General features: G+C 39.0%; 1 protein-coding gene across 3 annotated transcripts in view; it reads right to left on the bottom strand.

The window, feature by feature from the left end:
• LOC126819105 (orexin receptor type 2) overlaps positions 1-16994 on the bottom strand; it is a 117686-nt gene that overhangs the window by 67677 nt on the left and 33015 nt on the right. Inside the window, exon 1 of one of the 3 annotated variants that reach the window (XM_050546971.1) lies at positions 924-1028. The exons of the other annotated variants lie outside the window; for them this stretch is intronic. The gene's annotated coding sequence lies outside the window, so the exon portion shown is untranslated. Of the gene's footprint in view, positions 1-923; positions 1029-16994 lie in introns of those variants that run through there. 3 annotated transcript variants of the gene reach the window in all.

Here is a 16994-nt window from a genome sequence, read left to right as displayed (position 1 = left end):
ACCTTGCCTTGATTGGCGGATAGGGAAGATATTGAATCTCGTCCATCAGTTCCAGCCCTGAATCAAACCACAACTTCAGCACGACCTACAAAATCCGCCAGTTGGTGGTGAGAGCTTTGTGGGCGTAGTAATAGCGTGGTGTTGTCATTGTAGGAACGCGGAAAGCGGGATGGTACGTGTGTTTGAAACATGTTGTACGCGACAAGGAGTAGGTTCGCATGTCCAACCTCGTGAGATTCCCCCCACTCCCCAAGGAGTAGGGTCGCATGTCCAACCTCGTGAGATTCCCCCCACTCCCCAAGGAGTAGGGTCGCATGTCCAACCTCGTGGGTTTTCTCAGGTTTCCTCCCACAGCTAAAGACCCCTACGCGCAAGCGAATTATTGAAATAAAATTGAACCATGTTTTAGTCCTGAAATGACATAGTTTGTGTCGAGTGGACGTTAAACCCCATTTCGCCCCCCCACTCCCACTGCTAAATAGGATTGCACCATATGTTAGTCCCGAAATGACTAAGTTTGTGTCGATTGGACGTTAAAACCCTCTCCCCGTCCCCTCTCTATTGTATGCATTGCTTGGCTATGTCATAGCTGTGATATTCAAACATTTATTGTCCATATACAAACCATGCAACCCAAACATAACAATTCAAGCCATTGGGACACGATTATTAATGCGTGTCGAACGGGGGCAATAGATTATCACATACAAAGCCTACAACCCATACAGAGAAAGGGAAATAAGGTTTAACATATCCATTTCAATAATTCGCTTGTACGTCGGGGGTCTTTAGCAGTGGAACAGTGTCAAATAGACAGCTAGTAGACTGAAATGGGACATGACATACCACATTAGTAGTCTGTGCCATTGATCAAAACGGGAATATCTGAACATTTGAAATATACTGCATAATAATATACATACCCTCAATAAACACGTGTTCACCTGTATCAAATGCGCATGCCCTAAAATGTTCAACATGGATGATGCGGAAGCCTTCTTTAAACACTGTGCATTATGACGCTTGAGCTCGGAGTCAAGTCGAGTTTTGTTTTATTTAGACTACATTTAACTGTTTAGACCACTAGTAAAATCATACAATATGACTGTAATTTTATTAGAAATAAATGTAAGTTACGATGGGTTATAACACAAGTTAAGTTATTCTCTTAAAAATCATGGATTAATTTGTTTACATGGACGTATGAATACAAATAAATAGTCCGGTTGAATTACACTTTTTACGCAATAAATGCTTGTTTTACCATTTACAGTAAATACAATGCAATATATATATCTCCTTCAAACCCACTTAAAATATTCTTTAGTCATTCTTTGAATAATTTCAAAAATAGTTTGGAGTTTTATCGGATAAGAAATTGCAGTTTACGACTCATTGCCTCATTTCACCCCTCTCGGTGATAGGAGTGTCTGAGAGATAATTCAAGGTAATAAAAAAAGATGTAAATGTTATCGTGAAAGGAGTCTATATGCATGAGTTACTATCAATAAGCAAACCTTTATACACCTTTGTAATACAGTACAACACTTATAACGTGAGCTGTATTTGATTACTAAAAATATAGGGTTTCTACTGTAAACAAATTTAAACGAGCGTAAATGTATATCGTTTCTGAATATAATTACTGTAAATTGAGGTAAATTTAGAACAATTAACCGAGGCGTCTCTTTTATCGTGAACCGCGGGTGTTCAGACTTCGTGAACTTGATGAAACTGATAGGTATTGGTAATAGCGCGAATTTCAGTTAATTGTAATTAAAATGCAGATGTGACGTCACCCTTTGATGTTGGCGTACCATTATTTCAAATAATCGTACGGGCAACTTGCCAATCGTACCTTGTCAAATATTAGACTCGAGTGACATGTTTTCCACAAAGTGTTTTCTTAGTTAGAAATGGTTACAACGTGTGCGCTGTATCATAAGGTCTGTCAATGAGTCAACTGACGTGGTTTCCAATCCCCAGTTGCAGGTACGTGACAAGGAGTAGGGTCGCATGTTCAACCTCGTGAATTTTCTCTAGGTCCTCCAGTTTCCTTCCACTGCTAAAGTCCCCTACGCGCAAGCGAATTATTGAAATTATGACCTAGTTTGTGTCGAGTGGACGTTAACCTCTCTCTCTCTCTCTCTCCCCGTTCCCTCTCTCTCTCTCTCTCTCTCTCTGTAATCCCCGTTGATTAATTGTTATCCAAAGAATATAGAAATATTAACTATTAACAGGATTCCTGTTTTAATTATCCAAAAACGAGCATTCAAGAAATTATACAAGAACACCACTTGTACAAATGTCTAAAACAGTGGTTCTCAACCTTTTTTTTGCCAACGGCACAACTTGGGACATATGAAAAAATAGCGGCACACTAGCTAAATATATATGAAAAATATTTGAATTTTGCAAAATAAAAACATGTTAAGTCATAGACGGCATACAACCGTAGGCACAGACTTGTCATGGACACAAAGAATGACTCAAGCTAAATAAAGAAAAACACAGCTATGAACTTACCAGTAGACACCAGTGAATACTCAACTGAGGTTACGTGGTTTTACCCATTTTCTTAGTGTGTCGTTCTAAATTTCGCGGCACACTTAGGAAGATCTCGCGGCACACTGGTTGAGAATCACTGGTCTAAAACAACGGCACGTGTTCACCTTATTGCACTAACATCCCTAATTACTATTTATTAATAAACGGCGTTTTGACTAGGACTGTCTAATCATTATCAAATAAACTAGACATTATTCTATCGAATACATTTACTGTTTATGAAACATACATTATGCAAGAGCTAAATCTGTCTATTGAAGGTCTTTGTTTAGGCCTAAAATGTTATCTAAATTATTAATTAGACATTAAACATGCATTATGCAAGAGCAAAATCTGCTTATTACAAGTCTTTCTTTAGGCCTGAAATGTTATCTAAATTATCAATTAGACATTAATTAACTTATCCAGACCATAATAAACTTTCGATGTCAAGGCTAGCCTTCGATGTAGGCTGGATTAGATTCCTATATGTCGCTAACGATCAAAGATAATTAAATCAGAAAAAGTGGATAATCGAGACTATGCTCTTTATATTAATGATTTTAGTAATGATGACCGAGACTATGCAAAAATTTCAGCCGCTTCTTTCTCGGCTCATAGTGGATCAATTTGACTGAAATTTTCAGCAAATTACCTTTACACTATCTAGTTTTTAACTATTATAGCGAGAACTGCCATCTCTTTATCTTATCTCCCATAATGTATCTTTAATTAACTTATCCAGACCATAATCAACTCTAGATGGCATCGCTAGCCTGTGATCTTAAGTTGATTGTGAGCCGATTTACTGCATAACTTTCCTTCTCGATTAAACGATTACATGGATAATCGAGATTATGCTGTTTATCGTACTGACATTAGTAATGATGATCGAAGCTAGGCAGAAATTTCATTCGCTTTGTTCTCAGTTCATAGTGGATCAATTTGAATGAAATTTTCAGCAAATTGCCTTTACGTTATCTAGTTTTTAATTATTATAGTGAGAACTGCCAACTCGTTATCGAATCTCCCATAATGTATCTTTAATAAACAACGTTTTGACTAGGGCTGTCTAGTTTTTATCAAATATACAATATGGAATACAATTACTGTAAATTACTAAGTGACAATTTGCCCTGGATTTCTCCGTCATCAAGCCATCCTTGTCGATACGTCGCTTATTAAAACAATACATGTACTTGAATTCTATAGAATTGTACCCAGTGGCTTATAGCCAATCTATATCCATGACATCTCCAGAGAGTTGGACTTTGAAAGTAATTCATCTATTATTAGTATATTTATTGACAGAGCATGTATTGTCATAGAAATGTTATGAAATTAGCTGCTTAATTGGCCTGATTAAAAAACTGAAGACGATGCGTGATGTCCTAAATATGTTGGAATTCAAACGTCATTCATCAATTATTGGTGTTTTAATTACATAGTTGGCACTGATTTACTCATAGCAATTAAAATTCCTTTCCTTCATGAGTTAAATCTTTCGGCTATTTGTCTGCGATATCACTCTTGGTGATTGCGAATGATAATCTACATAATACTTCTACTAATGTCATGTGCCTTTCACACGCTCGATATTCTTAAACATAGCGCGTGCGCGTTGTATCGTAAGGTCTGTCATTGAGTCAACCGGCGCGGATTCATGACAAAGGGTAGGGTCGCCTGTCCAACCTCTTGCGTTTTCTCCGGGTCTCCCGGTTTCCTCCCACTGCTTAAGACCGCTACGCGCGAGCGAATTATTGAAATAAAATTTATGTTAGTCCCGAAATGACCTGGTTTGTGTCGAATGAACCTCATTTCTCTCCCTCTCTCTCTCTCTCTCTCTAAAAAAAACTACTGGACGAAGCGTCGTTGATCCCTACCGACCTTGACTGCTATTCAACATGAACGAGTAATTAGTATTAGCCCTAAAGCTGTCAAGGATGGAGCAACCAGTAACCAGTAACCAGTAACGGGCAACTAAACTATAGAATGCATTTGGTAGATGCCTCCAGACTGGTAATGCACCACAATGGATTTGCAGGAACTGTGATTTCCGTTCGTCGCTTCTAGCTTAACAATTTAAGTCAGAGACGCATTGGTATGTCCGATATCTATAATCGCAGAAAGTCAGTCAACTAAACTACCGATCGTGACGTGGTTAGGTCGAGTGAAATCAATTGAAATGGAGTTTAACGTTCAATTGGGCTAATGGCGATGAACAAACGCCATTGGCTGCGTTATACGGGAAATATTTCCTGGGTAGCGTCACTATGGCCTACTCTTTTGTAGAATTCCAGCTGTCAAAGGCTAGAACGTTAGCATTTATTTCATAGTATATGGTTGCCAGGTAACGATGCACACGTCCACGTCGTCCGATGCGTCCTTGTAACAGCTGCATCAGGACACAGATCACCAAATATTCCTGGGCCGTCTCTCTCTCTCCTTTTAACCTTTTCCCCCTTTTGCATGGCGATTTTATTTTTGTTGACTTTTTGGTGTAGAATCGAAAAAAAGGGTTTGAAAATACATTTTATGCCAGGTTTTGGTGAATATTCATGATTTTGAGACGGAAGGATACAAGAGTTGTGAGGTTGGTTACGTTGAAATGTAGGGCCGGAAATTGCATGTTTACTTGTCTCTACTTCCAGCTTGTGTATCTCAAGTTTTTCATGGTGAACCTCATACATGCCTTTGGGCAAGAGTTTGCCACATGTTGCTCCATCTGTGGCAGAAAGCGTTCTACCCAACGAGCATTTGGGAAAAAGTTAGAGCCGGTCTAAGAGACGAGAATTAACATTAAAGTCAATGGGGAAATAATTAGTGATCTGTGGCCATCAACACAATTATATGACAAAAAAGGACAATAACTCTATAAGTAATTATCAGAAACTGTTGTAATTGTTATTCATCGAAAATATTAAAATTAGATAATAAATGTGCTGTCTTTATTGTTTCGTTTTGGTTTTCTTAACTATGACTGTACTGTTAGCTTTAATAATTTTTTTATCTTTTTTTACAATGACCCTAAAGTTAGCTTTAATATTTTTTTATCTTTTTTACAATGGCGCTAAAGTTAGTTTTATTTGTTATTTATTTATCTTTTTACAATGGCGCTAAAGTTAGTTTTATATGTTATTTTTTTTAAAGGGGGGTTGGATGGCTGAATGGTTAGCGTGCGCGCGCTGTATCATAAAGTCTGTCATTGAGTCGACTGGCGTGGTTTCGAATCCCCGGTTGTACGTGACAAGGAGTAGGGTCGCCTGTCCAACCTCGTGGGTTTTCTCCGGGTCCTCCGGTTTCCTCCCACTGCTAAAGACCCCTACGCGCAAGCGAATTATTGAAATAAAATTAAACCATATGTTAGTCCCGAAATGACCTAGTTTGTGTCGAGTGGACGTTAAACCCCATTTCTCTCTCTCTCTCTATTTTTTTTAAAAATTTACTGTGGAGGTAACGTTAGCTTTATTTGTTATTTATTTATCTTTTTAATATGGCGCTAAAGTTAGTTTTATTTGTTATTGGTTTTTTTTATCTTTTTACTATGGCGCTAAAATTAGCTTTATTTGTTAGTTTATCTGTAACGGTAACACTAACTGATTTTTTTTTCTGTAAAAGGCAACACTAACTTTATTTTTCTGTAAGAGTAACACTAACTTTATTTGTTTTTCTGTAAAAGTAACACTAACTTTATTTGTTTTTTTTTTGTAAGAGTAACACTAACTGTATTTGGTTTTATTGTTGTCATTACGTTTATGGATAAATTATAATTGAAACATGAACGAAAAACACATATGTATCTAAATAGTGATTAGTGTCATCTAGATAAAGTCTGTTTTTGTGTCAAACAAAACAGTTTGTACGTACAAGGTGGGGTTTATCTTCATTGAGCACATCGTACAACAGAAAATTATCAATATTTGTTCTAGTATGTACTTCATCGTAGGCGAAATTGTGCAGGGTGGGGGGCGGGGGTAGTAAGATAAGATAAGATTGTATTGTATCATTTCATCCAGCAAAGACAGCATACACAGTTTAAACAAACATGATACAGGGAAATTTTGCATAGACAGCGGCACTTTGGCCTGCTCTTATTTCGAATTTCAACTGCAAAGGGTTCTTTTACGTGCACGCAAGTGTGTACACGAGACCTCGGTTTTTTCGTCAAATCCGAACGACTATATACGTTGTCCCTTGCCAGGTTCCCCGTCTTACACCACTGACAAGGGGGCAACACGCCGGAAAATCCCGATTAACTTCCTACTCACTGAGCCATTATTTGTCTTATTGTAAATAACGAGTACTAACCCTAACCGTAAGATGGTACTGGTCGCATTACTAAATGTCATCAATAACTATCCTGTACCACTCCAACGAACTCAATATACAACGTGTGCTTCGAAAGAAACAAATCCTTCTTGTCCAGTAAAGAATTGAACAGGCAATGGTTTTAAGATTTGCAATCGAACATATAATCTCGACGGGATTTGGGTTGTGACCAAATGAATAATGATATACCAACGTCCAGAAGCTCTGAAATTAAAAACGTAAATAGGAATGTAAATTCGCTGGTTGCAAATGAAAAACTCAGCTTTTTGATAATAGATGTACGACAAAACAGAGCTACCAATGCAGTTAAAGCCACCGAGAGTATGCAATGAAATGAAATGAAATGAAATGGGGTTTAACGTCCTAGTGTTTTGCTCCGAACTGGGCTAATGAAGACGGGCATACGCCATACAGTGGGCTATGAGGGAAATTTTGCCCGGACAGCGGCACTACGGCCTACTCTTATATCGAATTCCAACTGTCAAGGGATCTTTTACGTGCACGCCAAAGTGTACACGGGACCTCAGTTCTTCGTCCCATCCGAACGACTAGTCAGCTTTCCTTGTCAGCCCCCCCCCCCCCGTCCTGCACCACTGACAAGGGAGAACCACGCCGGAAAATATGGATGAACTTTCTCAGCCAATGCAGGGGGATCGAACACCCGACCTCCAGGCTAGCGAGCCAACGTCTTACCCACTTAGCCACCGTGACCCCCCCCCCCCCCGAGGGTATGCATTGCAATCCACAATATAGAGGATATCTACAATACTGAGATGAAATTGGATCTATCCTGAACGATATTGGTTGAATTTCATTCAGGATTTAAAAAAACACTGATGAATTGAAAATTTGATTCCATTCGACATTTTCTGTGGGACGATACTAACAGGTCATTAATAAGTATTGGATAAAATCCTTCGATGGACTTCTGGGGAGTCACAGTGACTGAGTGGGTAAGACTCTGCTAGCTAGCCTGGAGGTCGCGTGTTCGATCTCTGCATTGGTCGAGAAGTTTCAACGGGAATTTCCGACGTGGTTCCCCTTGTCAGTGTTGCAGGACGGAGGGCTTGACAAGAGCAGCTGTCTAGTCGTTCGCCTGGGACGAAAAAACGGAGGCCCCGTGTATACATTGGCGTGCACGTAAAAGATCCCTTGGCAGTTGGAATTCGATATAAGAGTGGGTGCCATAGTGCCGCTGCCCTGGAAAAAATTCCCTCATAGCACACTGTATGGCGTATACCCGTCTTCATTAGCCCAGTAGGAGCAGAACAGTAGGACGTTAAACCCCATTTCATTTCATTCCATTAGATGGACCTTCTTTATAACCGGAAGACCCCCTGTTGATATTTTGGTTTAGGTTTCTTAACTAAATAATTAAAAGTCTGATTTTATTTTGACGAAGATTAATCTGTTGTCCAACAAATGCATGATCGGGCCCAGCGACGTTTATTAACTTTAATCTGATATTTACGTCTCCGATTTCCTCCAACTCATTGACCTCACCTACTGAACTCAAAAGACGATTAGTTATCATTCCCGACACTTCTTAAATACATCATTCGTTTTATCTAATAACAAAATTAACGACATCAGCCGTCACCGGGAAGGGATTAAGACTCGTGACTTGAAATGTAAATAAAAATATCCGAATCGTCTATCCAATCTTCTGTCCAGAATTCCAATAAAAAAGACCTCAATCAACCAGGAAGGAAACCAGCTCAGTAGTTTGGACAACCCATCCCGGATATCTTTTGTGAAAGGTTTACGCTACAGGAATAGTAAGTTGTGGTACTAATCAGTATGATTCTGTTCACGAATTAACACGAGGAAGTAATTACTTATATACTGTTAAGATAAACAGGACCATAGAAAAATGAAATGGGGTTTAACGTCCTACTGTTCTACTCCGAACTGGGCTAACGAAGACGGGCATACGCCATATAGTGTGCTATGAGGGAAATTTTGCCCGGACAGAGGCATTACGGCCTACTCTTATATCGAATTCCAACTGTCAAGGGATCTTTTACGTGCACGCCAATGTTTACACGAGACCTTAGTTTTTTGTCCCATCCGAACGACTAGACCGCTGTCCTTGTCCGACCCTCCGTCCTGCATCACTGACAAGGGGAAATCACGTCGGAAAATCTGGATGGTGGACCGACCTCCAGGCTAGCGAGCCAGCGCCAAACTCATTTCGATTCAGGGGTCACACGAATTAAAATTTTACATCAAGTTGGCCGGAGATATACAAAAATATCAAGATAAAGAAAATTTTATTGATTTATTTTACTAAATGGGGTTTAACGTCCACTCGACACAAACTAGGTCATTTCGGGACTAACATATAGTTTAATTTTATTTACATAATTCGCTTGCGCATAGGGGTCTTTAGCAGTGGGAGGAAACCGGAGGACCCGGAGAAAAACCCACGAGGTTGGACAGGCGACCCTACTCCTTGTCACGTACAACCGGGGATTCGAAACCACGCCAGTCGACTCAATGACAGACTTTATGATACAGCGCGCGCACGCTAACCATTCAGCCATACAACCCCCCAGTGTATTAAGGAGGCAGTAGGTAAGGTTTAGATAAAGCGCCGACAGTTCTTGCTATAATAGTTAAACATACATTTATTAATGAAAGGGGAATATGTTGAAAATCTAAGTCAAATTTCTAAGCAGAGTTATCGTCGTTACAAGAACAATATAGCATCGATTGTCATTACTACCGTTCAAATTTCTAAGCAGAGTTATCGTCGTTACAAGAACAATATAGCATCGATTGTCATTACTACCGTTGTTACGATAATAAACAAAGTCTGTTGAAAATATAGAGTATCCCATGGCAACGAGAGGTGAATAAGATCTTGGTAAGTTAATTAATGTCTAATTAATCATTTATATAACAGTTAAGGCATAAAGAAAGAACTGCAAAAGGCAGATTTAGCCTTAAATTTGGCTTCTGGTGTGGCTGGGTGGCAGAATGGTTTACCGCACACGTTAGATCGCAAGGTCTGTCATTGAGTCAACTGGAGTGGTTTCGATACCCCGTTCGTTCGTTACAAGGAGTATGATCGCCTGTCCAGCCTCCGGTGTCCTTCCACAGCTAACCATGAACCCAAATACTTCTGTTGACAATTATTTCACACATTGAAGGTGTTAATAAGAGCTCGCTCTTATGCGTTTCAATTGTTTAAATGCCATCTAGAAGCACGGTTTAACTATTCATAACAAAACACAACACAAGGTATATATGGATATAACTACTTCTCTAGATATAACACAAGGTATATATGGATATAACTACTTCTCTAGATATAACACAGGGTATATATGGATATAACTACTTCTCTATTATTTAATAACCACGTTTCGTAACACATACAGGTCACGTTTTCAAGTTATGCGTTGTTCTCGTTTATTACATCCCACTTCTACTCGTTGCCACTGGCAACCTTTGATAAAACTGTCCTGTTTATTTGCTATACATGCACAAAAGTATCCGTGTATCAGAAATGTACGGAAAGAGTACTCTGTTCATTTCTGATACACGGATACTTTTATACCGTTTAGATACCTACCAAGCATTAAGTAGCGGACGTTTAGTCCGACCCAGATCGCAATTGATGACGTTGGCTCTATACAATGTACATGTAACAATTAGTCCAAATCATAGTAACAAAACAAAATGGGGGGAACTACATGGCAGTTCAAAAACATATACAATGACATTAAATTAACATAACAAAAATCAATTATTATACATATCAATTGGCATCTATTTCATAATTTGGTTTGATTTATATTAATATGCAAAATATATAAATTAGAATATTGAATAATTATTTTAATTAATTGTGATGATAGATGGCGCAGTTCTCTTGCTGGACACTTCACAGGCATTGAAAATAAGCAGGATGAAAAAAACGCCCAGAAAGTCATAAACTTTATTACAAATAAATTTCAACTGAAGAACCATCCGTCGATGCATACTTTCACCAGGAATGACCCACGTTTCGCATTTCCTTTACATTACATTTAATAATATCGCAGTCCTCTACGCCATAGACAAGTTGTTTTGACGATGTGGTCTAAACAAACACGTGATTGTTTTACGCTCAGAGTATCATAGCAAGACGCACGTGTAAATACTACTCAGGTCGTCTCTTCACTGCGAAATCATTCTACCATGAAATGTAACGTGAGGCTCAGAAAGGGATAAATAATGAAAGAGCAGAAAGTATTTGTCACTTTTCGGTTGAAACGACTCGATAATAAATACTATTTTTCACATTTTGCTTCGCAATACTCGATAGAAATGTGATGTAAGTAACTTATTAGCACCTTTCCTCGGTGTATATCAGGACAGTTTTGGTCGGGAGCCGCCTCGGCTGGGCCCCTCGACCAAAACTGTCCTGATATTCACGATACACCTCGGAAAGTGTGCTAATAACTACTACTTACACATCTAACTTGATAAACAACATAAAAACTAAGCCTTTAATAATTACCCTGTTTATACTAATTACCGTTAATTAATGAGTCAACACCCTAGCTGTATTTACGAAATTACTCAATAATCACATTAATAAAATGTAATAAGTACCACACGAGTCAAAAGTTTCAAATCCTGAAGCCTGATGGCGACAATGGTAAGGATGATCAAAACATATTCAGCGTATCCCGTCCATAATCATATCTGAAAATGTAAGGAAGCCACGACATACATAATTAATCCGTTTTGAGATCCCAAGGGCTTTTCCGTTTGCCAACAACAGACTTTATAATATGAATAATATTTGTATTATTAAATATGTTTATATTTTCCGCTCAATGCTAAAATGATAGGAGGGAGGTGGGGAGGTGTTGAATGGCATAACGCGTGCGCGTTAAATCATAAGGTCTTCCAATCCCCGCTTGTACGTGACAAGAGATGGGATCACCTGTCCAAACTCGTGGGATTTCGCCGGGTCCTCCGCGTTCCCCCCACTGCTAAAGACCCCTGCGCGCAAGAGAATTATTGAAATAAAATTTCCTGAAATCCTGAAATGGCCTAGTTTGTGTCGAGTGGACGTTAAACTCTCTCTCTCTCTCTCTCTCTCTCTCTCTCTCTCTCCCTCTCTCTCCTTTCCTTCCCAATGCGGGGTGGAGTGCATAGGGAATGTGCGGCAAATGTATATTTGTAATGTGCTTAATAATCCATCCATATACGCATGCTCAAAGCGTAACATTTAAGGAGTCTCTTGTCAATAAAACACACACAAACAATCTGTTTCTAATCTGGATAATTGTGACTTAAAGGTTGTGAAAGTTTGAGATTCTCTAATATTTAATGGTAACCAATTCCAAAGGCGAGGTGCAGCAGCGCTGAAACTTTTATCGTCAAACTATTTTAGTTTTGGTTTAGGAACAGCAAGTATATTTTTATTATGCGCCCTTAGAATACGTTTAAAAGGTTTAATTGCGCATTGAATGATGGACTTCGTTTTGATATGATGTCACAATTCCAAGAATGCTGCGAGAGAGAGGGAGAGAGAGAGAGATAGAGAGAGATGACCGAATGGTTAGCGCGTGCGCGTTGTATCATAAGGTAAGGTCTGTCATTGAGTCAACTGGCGTGGCTTCGATTGCCCGATTGTACGTGACAAGAAGTAGGCTCGCCTGTCCAGCCTCGTGGGTTTTCTCTGGGTCCTCCGGTTTCCTCCCACTGCTAAAGACCCCTACGCGCAAGCGAATTGTTGAAATAAAATTGAATCATATGTTAATCCTGAAATGACCTAGTTTGTGCCGAGTGAACGTTGAACCCCATCTCTCTCTCCCTCTCTCTCTCTCTGTAAGATATGTTATTTTCAGAAGTTTTATTGCCAGAAGTCTCTGATCTGTAATTAAACAATGGAGAGGGTCGGACGCCTACGTAATATCATCACTCTCCGCTTTGCTAAAAATCTTGCCCATAAGACATTTCTTTGATGTGCTAAGTAATACGAAATAGATTAACGCGACACACACACACATGGGATCCGTGGATCAATCTGGAGATCATGCGATCAATGACGCACAGATTCAATATTATAACGTTTTTAATTTCAATCTCCTTTGATGTCTATTATAGCCCAATTGATTCAATTACTGTCAATGTATAAATATATTAACCTATTATATCATCTTAAGAGCTCTTGATTGAAGTCAATAATTTGCAAGGAAAACCACCCAAAATACCAAACCAAATAGAATCAACAAAAGATAATCAAATTGGGGTCTTTATTGAAGTCGGTAATTTGCAAAGAACAAACCCGAAATATTGTTTTGAAGCCGAGGATCGGGGTTGGGAGATGCTGTCAGATCAGAAGGTCTGTCATTTAGTCGAGTGGCGTGGTTTCGACTCCCCGCTTGTATGTGACGAGGAGTAGGATCGACTGTCCAACCTCGTAGGTTTTCTCCAACAAAACCAGCTAATAATAAATAATATTAGCATTACTAGAAGAATGCCCGGCTTCGCTCGGGGGTCATAACCCCGAAACCGGAAGTGGTAGACTAACGCCACCTGGCCTATGTTACTCCCCGGTCCGAGCTACCCCTATACCCCAAATTTCAGACTCGGAGCAGACCTAGTGTAGCCGCCAACCCCGAACAGACAGACAAACAGACAGACAGACAAACGACAGTCACAAATATTAGTATAGATTAACATTCATGTCAGAAGTCTAAGACTGTGCTGATCGCTTTATCGTCTGATTATACGATTAATAATAAACAAAGTCTCGATTAAATGGCGCGGTTGTTCTAACCCTCTTAATACCCAAACCACCTGGGGCCTGTTTCACGAAATTTTAACTAAGATAAAATCCAAATTTTACTAATTTGATTGGATAATATTAGATTGATTTTAGCGCTTAGCTAATAAAAATTGAAGTATCTACTAAAATTTAGATTTTATCTTTAGTTAAGATTTCGAGAAACAGGGCCCAGATGCTCTACAGAGTTGTTTAAATATCTATTTAATAATTCAAATAACATTTGAAGCCAGAAAAAGACCTACAATAGGCAGATTTAGCTCTTACATAATGCACATGAAACTACCGCCAAAATTCGTGTCAAACATCTTAGACCAGATCAGTGATGTGGCGCGAGATAATCCTAAGTGTGCCGCGGAATGTTGAACGGCACACTAAGAAAATGCGAAAAACCAAATGATCATGTTGAGTATTCGGCAGATAAGTTCCTAGTTGTGTTTTTGTTTAGTTCGAGCCAGTCTATGTATCTATGACTTGTCTCTGTCTACGTCTGTATGCCGTTAGACTGGCCATGTTTCTATTTTGCAAAATATATATTTTTCATATATATTTAGCCAGGTGTGCCGCTATGTTTTCACGTGTTCCAAGGTGTGCTATTGGCAAAATAAGCTTGAGAACCACTGGACCAGATTAATAATCGTTCCTGGGGTTTAACGCCCAATTTCACCAACTTAAATTGCCAGAGGAAGCTACGAATTAGGCTTGATCCATCTTCAATAGAAGTCGTGATCTCGCCTTAACTACGTACATCTTATCAAGCCCTTCACGTAATACCCGCATATTTTAGCACTAATTTCGATTGGGTATAAGCCCAGCTTGTGATCCTATCAGATTCCTTCGTTAAAAATATGGTTACGATTATCAAGTCTCGCGCTTCTAGCTAAAATGTCTACATGTGACAATCGAGTTGCAAAGTTCAAGGTTCGATCAATGTCAAGGTTGCTGGAAGTCATGGTTGATCAACAAAGGCTGTAAACTTGTCTATTTCTTTTTCTATGGAGGCCGCCATATCCTCTGATTGGACAATGGTAATTAGTCACGTGTAAACACAACGAGCGCAAAAATTCGGGAATTGTTGAGTATTGAAGCAACGGCTAGATGTTTTAAAACTCGCGGTCGTTGCTTCAAGAACATGGGCTTTGCAAGGAAGCGCCCAAGGTGAATTTCATCCAAAGGAGAAGCTCCGAGACATTAGTGAATCAAATAATCCGTTAAAGGATCCACTATGGGATATACCGTGGTCACTGTATTCAACCACAACATCAACAAATATAATTTACTAATTAGCTTGCAAAATAGGAAGAGCAATTGGTTCATAAACAACTCCGATAGAAAGAAGAAATATATTAAATAATAAGTCGACAATTTTTCTGTATGCAGTGCGCTATGAGAACCGGTTTTTCGTTTCATTCGAAGTACTTTTTTTCCAATAAACGTCATAATACAACCCTAATTTCGGTATAGTTTAAGATATATTATGTAAGATTTCGATAAAGAGGTGACCAGTCTGGCTGTAATAGCTCAAAAATAGATAATGTAAAATGAAAATATTAAAAATTTCATTCAAATTACTACAGTACTTCATTCTGAGCCAAGATATCACTGTTTGTTGTTTTGACAAGATGTGTGCATTGTGGTAACCAGGGCATTGGTTTATTCGAGACTTAGCCTCGGTTTCCCATTTTTAAATTAAATTTTAAAATGGCAAACCGTTCTAATCTAGATTTTAAAAATCTGTCTTGTTAATATTGTGTCATGTCCGTAGATCTGTCTTGTGTATATTGTGTCATGTCCGTAGATCTGTGTGTGTATATTGTGTTATGTCCGTAGATCTGTCTTGTGGATATTGTGTCCTGTCCGTGTATATTGTACCCTGTCCGTAGATATGTCTTATGTATATTGTGTCCTGTCCGTAGATCTGTCTTGTGTATATTGTGTCCTGTCCGTAGATCTGTCTTGTGTATATTGAATATTGTGTTCTTTCTGTAGATCTATCTTGTGTATATTGTGTCCTGCCTATAGACCTGTCTTGTGTAATTCTTTATGTGGTGCAGGGGTTGGATGGCCGAATGGTTAGCGCGTGCGCGTTGCATCATAAGGTCTACCAATTGAGTCAACTGGCGTGGTTTCAATTCTATGGTTGTACGTGACAAGGAGTAGGGTCGCCTGTCCAACCTCGTGGGTTTTCTCCGGGTCCTCCGGTTTCCTCCCACTGCTAAAGACCCCTACGCGCATGCGAATTATGGAAATAAAATTGAACCATATGACAGTCCCGAAATGACCTAGTTTGTGTCGAGTCGACGTTAAACTCTCTCTCTCTCTCTCTGGTGTGGTCCTCCTGCACTTACTACTAGGAAATGGGCCCAATCAGCTAGTGCCATCTATAATTGTCTCTGCAATCCTGTCATTGGTCTCAATATAATCGGATTTAGTCCATACCGTGAAATGATCTACATCTGATACTTGAATCCATTTTCTTAATTAAATGTTAAATTATCAATAAGCAAATGACGACCATATACTTTAACTTAGTTAGGTTCGCGATAATTGTATATGGCGTGGCTTGGTAGATGACGACAGTTCCTGCATCTAGCTTTCAATCAATTAAGAAACATTAGCGATCTACAGTCAATTATGTTATTCCCCCATCAGTCTGTTACACTCGTTCTTAAATAACCTGATGTGCCTCTGAGATAAATTCTTGGCACAGTAGTCAGTATTAAGAAAAGAAAACCTTGGTTCATCAGGGTTTACACTACACACGGAAGTAATTATAGAGATAAAGACATTGGATGAAACCTAGATCAGAAATCAAAGGAAAGTTATCAAAAGGTTAAGAATGGGTACAAATAAACACAGGTCGTTTCATTTAGGTTTAAAGCGAGGAGATTTGCTCAATTAACATTGCTGGGGATTAACTTCGAATGATAAAGAGTGATAATACATACCGCGGATTAGCTGCTCAATGTTTAATATTAAATACAGGAGGGAGAGAGGGGGGGTGGCAATTCTTTTTGGGTTTATCGACTAACATCATACGGAACATTTTCATTCAACAATTCGGGCTTTGGTGTCATCAGTTTCTCCTTGTCAAATACAAGCGTGGTATAAACACTGCACCCAAGCAACGAAACATACGCCCATTCTATAATATATTTCCTGAAATACAGCGAAACAAGTGTCATAACTTTTAATAGTAATTAACGGAAACTGTTGAAATTCGACGTTGGCGCAGAAAAAAACCTGATCAAATAACTTCCCTTTACCTTTAATAAAAACACAATTCATTAATACAACCAACAGCTGTCTGTCAGACGCACGTAAC

This window comes from Patella vulgata, chromosome 4, assembly GCF_932274485.2.
Source record: "Patella vulgata chromosome 4, xgPatVulg1.2, whole genome shotgun sequence".
Taxonomy (NCBI): Eukaryota; Metazoa; Mollusca; class Gastropoda; family Patellidae; genus Patella; species Patella vulgata.
This window is presented reverse-complemented; position numbering and strand designations above follow the sequence as displayed.